The sequence below is a fragment of the Leiobunum rupestre genome, chromosome 9, assembly GCF_980474605.1.
Source record: "Leiobunum rupestre chromosome 9, qqLeiRupe1.1.hap1, whole genome shotgun sequence".
Classification (NCBI taxonomy): Eukaryota; Metazoa; Arthropoda; class Arachnida; order Opiliones; family Sclerosomatidae; genus Leiobunum; species Leiobunum rupestre.
The window spans coordinates 40,584,958-40,595,519 of NC_143392.1; the positions used below are offsets into that span (position 1 = coordinate 40,584,958).

The window sequence follows — 10,562 nt, forward strand, 5'->3', positions numbered from 1 at the left end:
GAACGTAAACGCGCGGCAGTTAGAAACACCGCTTCATTTGCGGAGTGATTTTCAAAGCTATCTGGCGCTGACGTAACACAAGTTGAAACCGCTTTCCTCATTTAACTAATGAGATAAGTTAAATCTCGAACGGATAACGTTACTTATCCATAAACTTGATTTGATATGAACTTCCGGAATAACCAAACGACTTAAAAATAGATACACGAAAAAAAACAAGGTAAATTAAAGCCACCCTAAAGGAGCGTAGGAAACATAATCGTGAATTCCCAAAAGCAATTATCAATGGAACCAGATATTCAATACGAGAGCTTTGAGACCGTAATTCCCTTTGCAGAATAGGTCTTTAAAACCGGGATTACTAAAAGAAATTTATTATATATTTATATTATATTATCTAATATATATATAAAAATCTTTTTCAATCTGCTCCTTCATGATTTCAATTTTCATAAGTTTACGAGAAAAATGACAAATTAAATGTATTTATTGTTGGTGTGTAAATCTAAAATTTTATCAGTTGGGGTTAACCGGTTATACTAATGCTGGAAGGCCTGAATCAATTATTTTGATTTTAACATAGCAAGAATGTATTTCTCCCATCATGCTCGACTCCCCCGGCCCCGGCCCGGGACGGGAAAGGAAAACCGTCACTGGCGTGTGCTTCAAGGTTTTTAAGATAACCATAGCTTCTGATAAACCGAGGGGTCCGACATTCGTACCAATCCCGTAGACTAGAGAAAATGATTTGGGAATACTTGAAATCAACTCCATAATTATTAAATCTGGCTGAAAATCATATTTAATATCTTGAAATCAACTCCATAATTATTAAATCTGGCTGAAAATCATATTTAATATCTTGAACTCAACTCCATAATTATTAAATCTGGCTGAAAATCATATTTAATATCTTGAAATCAACTCCATAATTATTAAATCTGGCTGAAAATCAGATTTAATATCTTGAAATCAACTCCATAATTATTATATCTGGCTGAAAATCAGATAATTGCAGCGGCAAATTTTAATTTGGTCATAATTATAAAGCGTTGACATTTTAGTCCAATTGTATGCAAAAACGTAATGCCTATTATTATCAGGGTTGCCAAGTTTTAAACACGTTTTAAACAATTTAATATTTAAATAACATTAGTTCTATGTAGTCTCACATCTTTATTTTGTAAAAAAAAAATTATTTTTAAATCAAATTTTAATTTTACGCCAAGTAAATTTTCAAGTCTTGAAAATAAATTATTTCTAAGAACCTGCTCTGAGATAATATTAGAAATAATGGTAAATATTGCAAAATATTCTGATAATTCAATCAAGGAAATCATTCAAAAACCGAAAAAATCTTTTCAATTATTTACATCACAGAAATATTTTTTAAATGTAACTAACTGAAAAATGTAGATATAAATTTAATTTAAAGAAGTTGATTTGTAATTATGATTTACCGTTTGTGCCATTATTACCCACACAATTTACCACCTGTTATATAAAACGTCATAAATAATGTTACCACGGCTCGAATCAAACTATTATAACTATCTTCCATTTCATGGTGATAGTCGAACTCACCCCGTCAATCAATATCCAACACACAGATGGCGCAACTACCTTCAAACGGAAATAGTCTATTGTGCGCTTTTGTCTAATTTACATGATTCACTGGAGGTTTTGAATACAGGATGTAACAGACGCGTTGGATATAAAATGAAAAACAAACTCGGTATTATATGGGTCACAGTTATTTGCGAGACTTCAGCGATCAAAGACCAGGTTGATTGCGTCGGGGTGATCGTCACAACGTTTTAAACTTTTAATAGTAAATTCAATTTTATTCTTTATATATCCCATTAATATCTATTTAAATAAATAAATTAAATAATCAGCAGGGCTAATACCCAAGGCACCATCATAGGCACAAGTCATCTAGCGCCTTTAATTCAGACTAATTAGCCTCTTCAGTTTACATAGAGGCAGGGTTGGTCGATAATTATCGATGGATAATTATCAATGATAATTATCACGATAATTATCGATATTTATCCGATGAAAAAATCATGGAAATTATCGAATTAAATTAAAATATATGAAAACAGTTTATTAAGTTAAATTTAATAATTTTGAAAGCAATATCCAGCTGTATTAAGTATTTATGACATTTATGCTCGCATTTATGTAATGCTTACAACTATCCAAAATTAATTTTATCAAATTTTAAACTTTAAAATTTGAAATTTTTTTGAAACTTGAAAAGGCAATGTTGTTAATTCATCGGAATCATCGTTAAATTTTACAACTTAAATTCCAAATATTCATAATTATCAAAAAAAAATCCGATATTTATCCAAATAATCCGATAATTATCCAAATAATCGGATTATTATCAAATAATCGGATAATTATCAAAAAATCCGATAATTATCAAAAAATCCGATAATTATCAAAAAATCCGATAATTATCGGATTATTATCAAATAATCGGATAATTATCAAAAAATCCGATAATTATGGTATAAATCGGATTTTTTTATTTTTTCCGAAAAAATCCGATTTTTTGCCAACCCTGCATAGAGGTCAATGTGAGAAGTTCATTATAGAATGTTACAATTAAAAAAAAGGGTCTTTTTGACATTGTTTTTAAGGTCCCCATAAATAATTTGCATATTTCTTTTGACTTTAAAAAATAACAAATTCATAAAATAGATTAATTTAGGAAAATCTTAAAACAACCATATTTTCTATATATTTTTTCTACATAAATTATATTTTATTACATTAAATATTAATTTTTTTAATGATCCCAAAAGTTTAAAAACCTTCTGACGAAATTACATACAAGTAATTTATCTCCGGTTCATAAGGAAATTTTAAATATCAGGTATACCATCTGACCTCTAAAATAATCGAATAAGTAGTTCCATATTTTACATACTAAGGTCCCTCGTTTTTGGATCAATATGGGTCAAACGAATAATGAAAATAATTAGACCGTAGTGACTTACAAGCCTTCGCGTTATTCATAAATTAATCTGACCCCAATATTCTAATATCAGTTGAAAATGAAATTTAAACTACCAACAACCAGGGGCGTAACTGAAGTGTGTTTCTTTGGAGGGCACTCGGTGGCCAAAAAGGTCGGTCGAACGACTCGATGGCCAAAAAGGTCGGTCGATCGACTCGATGGCCAAAATGGTCGGTCGATCGACTCGATGGCCAAAATGGTCGGTCGATCGACTCGATGGCCAAAATGGTCGGTCGATCGACTCGATGGCCAAAATGGTCGGCCGACTCGATGGCCAAAAAAGGTCAACCGACTCAAAAAAGGTCGGCCAACTCAAAGGCAAAAAAGGTCTGCAACTATAGAAAAGTTGGTGGTCGCAGTTACATACCCCTTCCCACAACAACAACAACAACAACCAAATCCGCAAAGTACTCCCCGGACATATCTATAATCAGCCACGACCTAAAGCGCGTGACAATTCGCACGTGCTAAATTGCAACGGAAGAAAAACGGCGTCGACGGGGAAAAACAGAATAGGAAAAAGGAGGATGAATATTTGGGAAATCAGAAGAAAAATCCGTCCGCAACGAGCGGCGCTGGGAGGCGAGGTTCGCTCGAGGGAGATTCCACGCTCGGGCAGCTGTCATGGCTGTCAAGAAAAAGAGCCCGCAGCGCTTCCACTACGATTCCTCTCAGACACGCTGCGTTCGCAGCCGAGCTCCCTCCCGTCGTCTGCGCCTCGCACCCGAGCCGACCGAAAGGCAGAGCCTCGTGCAATGCAGACGCAAAAACATCCCCGTGACAATAAATATAAACAATACTAGTTTCATGACAATTCTCCCATTTTAAGCCGGTTTTAAATAAAATCCGTAAACGTTTAATATTAATTTAAATAACATTAATTTAATATTAGTATTGTAACTCTTATTTACAAAAATTCATAGCTTAGGTTAAGATTGAACAGCGTATAGAGGCTATTTAAAACTTATTTTCAAAAATGAAGAATAAAAAATTTAAATATAAATATTTTCTTTAAAAAAAAGTAACATTTTATCATAATTTGACGTGTATATTTGGTTCAATGTTTTCGAAATTTGTATTAATAACTATTACCATGAATAAAATAATAAATAATGCTAATTTTTGACACTGACATTCTCGCCAAGTTCAGACTTGAACTTGCATATTTAGACACTAGGGGGCTCTGTGCTGAGAACTAAACCTTGATTGCGCAGTAACCCTGGAAATCAGTTCGGGTTTAATTTTTTATAATTATCATTCATTTCGATAATATGTTACTTAAGCCATTACTAAATTATCATTAACATTAAGCTTACTAATCTTGCACAAAACCTAAAGCGCGAGCTAAACCGCATATGTTAACTGAAATATTATACTGTTCACAACACGAGAGGGAAATCAATACAGAAATGCCAATAACCAATCACTAGGAATATATGCATTTTTATGAAAAATGTATAAAATCAGTAATATGGTCAAATATTCCAACGTACTTCGCTCACTAACTATCAACAACTGGGAATTTAAGCACTAGACGTCAGTACGTTAGGTATTAACAAGTACGAAATAAATGTTTCGTTTTCTAGGATGGTCATTAAATGGCCTATTTTCCCGATTTTCTAAACTGCCAAATTAGACAGTCAAGTTGGCCAAAATAGAGTGCTTTCAAGTTGGCAAGTCTGTCAGTCTATCTGTGAGAAAACGGAGGCAATGATGGCTCCCCAAGGAATCAATGCATTTTACAAGCCGCATTAATTTTACACCTCATTTCGAATTAACTTTCCCAGTTTAAATTTAATGGCATTTTGAAAATAAGGTTTAATACTATGGCATTATTAATTGGGATAATACACTGAAATAATAGAATGTGATTAATGCAGGGTTACCACATTATTTTGAGATTCCCTGGAATTTTTAGACTTTTACTTTAACCATTTAAACACTATTATTAAGACTATTTAGAACTTTATATTTTACTTCAATTTGAAAATAATGAATTACCTTCAATTTATATTTTAATATAAAAGCAACTAATATGTTTGTTTCAACTAAAAAAAATGCGTTTTTGCGACGTTCAAAAATGACCAGCACGTTTTTAAGAACTTAAATAAGAATCACAGAATTTATCACAACTATATAATTATCATAAGTATTTTCAATTTAATTTCCCTGACTATTCCTCGATTTTTTAGACCATTTTCCAATCCCCCGACTTTCCCCAGAAAAAATTTGATAAAAACAATCGAGTAGTGGCAACGCAAAATTATAATATAAACATCCAAAATTAATATAGACACAGATCAAATACAGTAAAGATGTCTTAAAGAAAAAAAAGAAATAAAAACAAACGCTCAATGGGTCACACAATATCAGCGTGGGTTTTGCTTTCAAAAAAGTAAAAAAAAGGGAAGAATCTTTACGATATAGGCGTGCTAAGCCTATTCGTATGCCGCCGCGCCGAACGCGTCCCCTCTTGGGCGGTTGTTTTTTGTTCGGAGCAAAGGGTTTTACAGGCAGTTTCCGGGCCGTAACCTAGGCCTAGTTCGAAAGAGGGTACGCGTGAGGAGAGAAAAAAGATAGGAGAACGCCAGAAAGAAGAGAGTGAAAAAAACTCTCGGCGATAATCGTTATCTGTCAGCGCGCCGCCGTGGTCTCCGCTCGTTTTTGCCGGCATCACGAGCCAGCTAGCCACAGTTCTCGCTTTGCAGCCGGTTTAAGGAACAAAGCCACACGCACCAAGTCTGCCGGGCAGGAGACATCCCCGACGAGCGTCTTTTCCCTCTTTCTCTTAGGCCAATATCCCACACGAAGTACGCGAAAGGAAGAAGGGAAAAAAAACGCGAACGAATCCGCTACTACCGCGGCGCGCGTATAAAAATAGAAAAACCCCAGAGATTCCCCCTCGCAAAGGCTTAATTTTCTCGCTGGAGAAAACGGAAACACGCGGCGCCTTTCAAACGGAACAAAGAAGCGAAAAGCCCTCGAGAGGTAAAAGACAACGAACTGAAACGTTAAATAACGGGATTTGGGCCCTTTTTAAACGACTGACAACCGGAGTTTACGTAAACGTAAATAAATAAAAGTCTTACCTCGTTATCTTATAAAGTTATCCGCAATATTTAACGACGAATGCCTCCGACATGACGTCGAAAAAATAAATTCTTTGTCCCGAATAACTGCGAGTCTAAACGTCCCGAGAATCAGCACCACTTCGAATCGAAGCGCTTTCGCTCGCGGCTACGTTCTCCTTCGGCTCTCTTTCTCTTCGTTCTCGTCGTTTATGTAAATGAACCCGCTCGCCCGGTCACGTGATTCGCCATCCCATCGCGGCTCGCATCTTCATCCTTCGCGCTCGCTGCGTGCCTGAGTACGCTGGCCCGATTAAAAACTAACCGGGCATGTCACTACTATATTTCTCGGTCGACAAAATAGACGCGTCAATAAAATAAGACGACGGCAAAATATCCTCTAGCTGCCGGAGTAAACAAAAATCGCTGTTACTCCTAAACTACGGACACTCGCGGCGAGAAGCCCGTGGATGAGGAAGACGAAATAGTTTTCAAGGGGAAAAATATTTTAAGACCTTTTTTTTTAGTGGCACACTCTGGCAATCGTTTTCTCTCTCTATCTTTACCCTCCTCGGCTGCCAAGCTCCGCCGTTACGATTTTGTTGATTGGACGCGCGGGGGGCTCAGAATTTTTCCTTTTTACTCCCGGCCCGTTCTTTCGGTCCCTCCCCCCCCCCCCCCGATGGGTGTGCAGTCGTACAGGGGCGGGATGGAAATAAAAAGGGGGGCGCAGGCAGAAACGTTCACTGGGAAAAACGGAGGGGGTTTCGCGCCGCTCGCCAGCTCAGTCTATTTCGCGCGGTGGAGAGAAAAAATGTTAGACGGCTTCGATATTCTACCGCTAGACGCCGCTGGCTCATGGCGCACGGTCATTTGACAGAACGCGGCCAAGATGTATGGCAGTGGGGAAACCGTGGTACGTTTCGCCGACCGTTGCTTCTCCGCGCGGCCTATTCCAGAAAGTTAATTATTTCACCATACCAGTTGTACGTTGTAGGGCAGCGCGATCGCGCGGCCATTGCGACGCGCTTATTCGACCGGGCTTTAACCCCCCCCGCCCCCTGCTAATGAAAGCAAAATTATAACAGAATTTCTAGATTTTCCCACCCCTCCGCTTTCATTTGCTGTTCGCTTTTAAGTATTAATACCTCCAGCGAGAGCCCTTATAAATAAACGGGAACTGAGTTATTAAAAGATGGCGCTTTATATAAGCGAGAGGCTTTTGAAGCCAACGAAATTTTCCCCAATTAAACTACATTTAAAATCGAGCTTTATTAAATATTTAATTTTAGCGTCCTTTAATTTGGTTGGTTTGTTGTCTTTATTTAGTTAGTTCGCGGGGCGATAATCTTCTCAAAGTGGTGAAATTTTATGTTCCCAAAAATCTCATTAGTTTTCCAAAAATAACCATCGAAAATATTTTTTTACGAAGAATCTTTTTAAATGGAGTACGAAGCTGTTTCGTTCGATGGCGGATAAAACGAATTACACGGTTTCACCGCTAGGATCGCTGTTGATTGACGGTAAATGTGAAAAATTGGTTTGGTGCAAAATTGACGTAGTGAAAAAAAATATTCAGACAAGATTCAACAACACAATGGGGAAAAATTAATTTGAATTTAAGTTAATGGCCCCATAATAATACGGTGGAAAAAAGTGATGTAAGAAACTATTCGAGTCACAACTAATTCTATCCAGCTAAAATACATTCTATCTAGAATTATCAACGAAAGATGACTTATTTAGAAATGGGGTGGTACAGGGGTTCAATGTACCACATTTAAAATTAGATAGGGCGCCAAATTGCTCCGTAAGGGGCGCTAAAAGCCTGTTGAAGAAGAGGGCGGCAAATTCAATAAGCGATCCAAAACGTTTCTACGCGTCTGGGGGCTTAGAAAATTCCCTAGAAACGTATGCTTGTCTTTTCATAATAGATGGCGCTTCTGTCACTGCGCTTGAACAGACAGTATCCTAGGTGTGCGCGCGCGTACGCCTCAGCCTTACCTGAAATTTCTATGACGGGCGCAAACTGCGAGGAAATTACGGCGCCAAAAAGGAAATAAGAATATAGGATTCCCAAAAATCACTTAATAAGAAAATAGGAGGCCCAAAAATCACTTAATAAGAAAATAGGAGGCCCAAAAATCGGTTAATAAGAATAAAGAGCGCGCAAACTAATAATGTTGCCCGACCTGACTTAAAAGGCTGAGCATTCCTATGCACCGTATCACTGAAGTGGCGCATCCAACTATAAACTTTGCTTTCTCAAATTGCAATTCCCAAAAGATGCCGCCATGTGCGTCGTCCTTAAAAACGTTGTGTCTTGGCGGGGTATTCAAAAATTTAATTTTTTTCCCTTTTCGTGGTTCCATATTCTCTTTTAATAACCTCATTAGACCAAATACGAAGTTTGCAGTGGCGTCGCTAGGGTGTTTTAGGCGGCGCTTGAGCCACCTGTAACATTTCTGAAGCGCCTCCTAAAATTCAGAATTTTTCCTCTATGTTCCAACTTTCCAAACCTTTTCGGGATGGCCCCCCTTCCCCCGTATCACTCAATGGAACGCCCCGGACCAGGGCTTTTGTCTTGAGCGCCACCAGTTTTGAAATCCTGGTGAGTGGTGACGCCACTGAAGTTTGAATGGAAAATTTTAATTATCATCTTCAATTTACAAATAGCCACTTTTTTTTTATAAACGCCAGTCGTCTGCTGAGTAGACGAAAATCCAGCAGATTATGAGCTTTTCGCGTTGGCCGCTACGTGTCGCCTTATGTTAAATGAAAAGAATAATTATATGATTTATATCTTAAAGGGAATATAACCTCAGGTTTTTTGGTGTGGAACACCAACACTTCGAGCATTTCCCGCTCCCTCCTATGGTTTCAGATATTTTTGGCGCTGGTTAGTGATTTCCCGCCTAAATTGTTAACATAAAAAACATAAAAAACCCCTAAAAGAGACTTGAGGTTATATTCCCTTTAAATAAAGTTTTTCTAAATGTAGAAGTTGTGATTGTGTCATGGTTATTCTACCTTTTCAGGAGGTTGGACGACTACATTAGACTCCTCATGGAAACGCTTGTCCGACATAATTATCTAATAATCTGAATCAATACTTCTTTTCCTAACTTCGGTAGAAAAGAGTTAATTTATTGGGATTTTCTTAAAGCGCCCGGTATAACAAAAAAAATGAAAAGCTCGTGAAAACAAATCCAAACGTCTCACCATCTATTGAACGGTAACAGGCACTCCCTGGTGTCGTTTATTAATGATGAAATTATATTAATAAAATTATTTTACTTTTTGAACGTGGAAATATTAAATATTCATTTTCAATTAAAACTACTTATCTTTTGACTAAAATGGCTTACGTAGATGACGCTCACGTCAAACGACGATAGAAGAGAGTGAAAAGTTTACGTCATCCAAAGTAGACTGCCCGGCGGGGCCGTCTTTACATACTTTTGGGCCCCTAGCACTTTTAATTTTGGGGGCCCCCTCGAGTGGCGTAAAAAGGGGTTAATTTTTAGGAATAGCACCAGCCCTCCCCGTTGAATAGTAAAAAGTGGTGGGGGCCGCCAAATTCACCTTCTAAACTGCACCCCCTAAATCTAGAACTTTCCTAAAATATTCGCCTATAGTTAAATTCGGTGTATACAGTGATTTCAGTATAACGTTACGTGACACGACGTGACGTCACCTATGCTTTTTCCCATAGAGAAAAAATCCCGCACAAAATGGAGGCCATAGCCAATGCTACGAATAAAATATATTCGTATATTACATACTCTATAAAATAAAACAACATCTTCTAAAACAACTTATCTATAATTTTTACAATAAAAATATGTTTAGAAATATTTATCTCAGTCATTTTATCTGATTTAACTTCTTTAGAGATGTAACAGAAGTTTTCAAATTAATCAGCCTAAGCTCCAGAGAAGGGGCAATTAGCTATCGGCTAATAATTTACAGCAAATTTTCTAACATCGAGCTTACCTACAGCTATCCCTAGACCCCATTATATGAAATACAGTTTAAAAAAACGCTGTGAGACTGAAACTATGGCATAGGCCTAACAAGCAACAAAGTTAAAAACAAAAATAATTCTTATAAACTTTTATATTTAAAAATTAATAACCATTCATGAAAAGCATCGGAGAAAAACAATTATCCCATAGTGCTCAAACTATTTAAAAATATTTGTGTATTATAGCAGACGTTACCGACTAAAGTTATTACATTATTTTGGAAGTTTATAAAAGCAAACTCTTGAAATCCCAGGACCACACAAATCGGTTCCATAATCAGCGTGGGAAATAAGGCGGTGGCAGTGGGCAAATGACCAGTTTAAAAATTGCCCGGACCAGTTTATTAATTAAAACGGAGGGGGGTTTGTTGTCCACTGGACCACTTACTTAATTCGAGGTAAATATTTTTAAATTGGTAGGTCCAAATGTTAT

General features: G+C 37.0%; 1 protein-coding gene across 1 annotated transcript in view; it reads right to left on the minus strand.

The window, feature by feature from the left end:
- Tet (Ten-Eleven Translocation (TET) family protein) overlaps positions 1-6,604 on the minus strand; it is a 100,957-nt gene extending 94,353 nt beyond the window's left edge. Inside the window, exon 1 of the mRNA XM_090158876.1 lies at positions 6,124-6,604. The gene's annotated coding sequence lies outside the window, so the exon portion shown is untranslated. The remainder of the gene's footprint in view (positions 1-6,123) is intronic.
- Between the last annotated feature and the right edge of the window lie 3,958 nt (positions 6,605-10,562).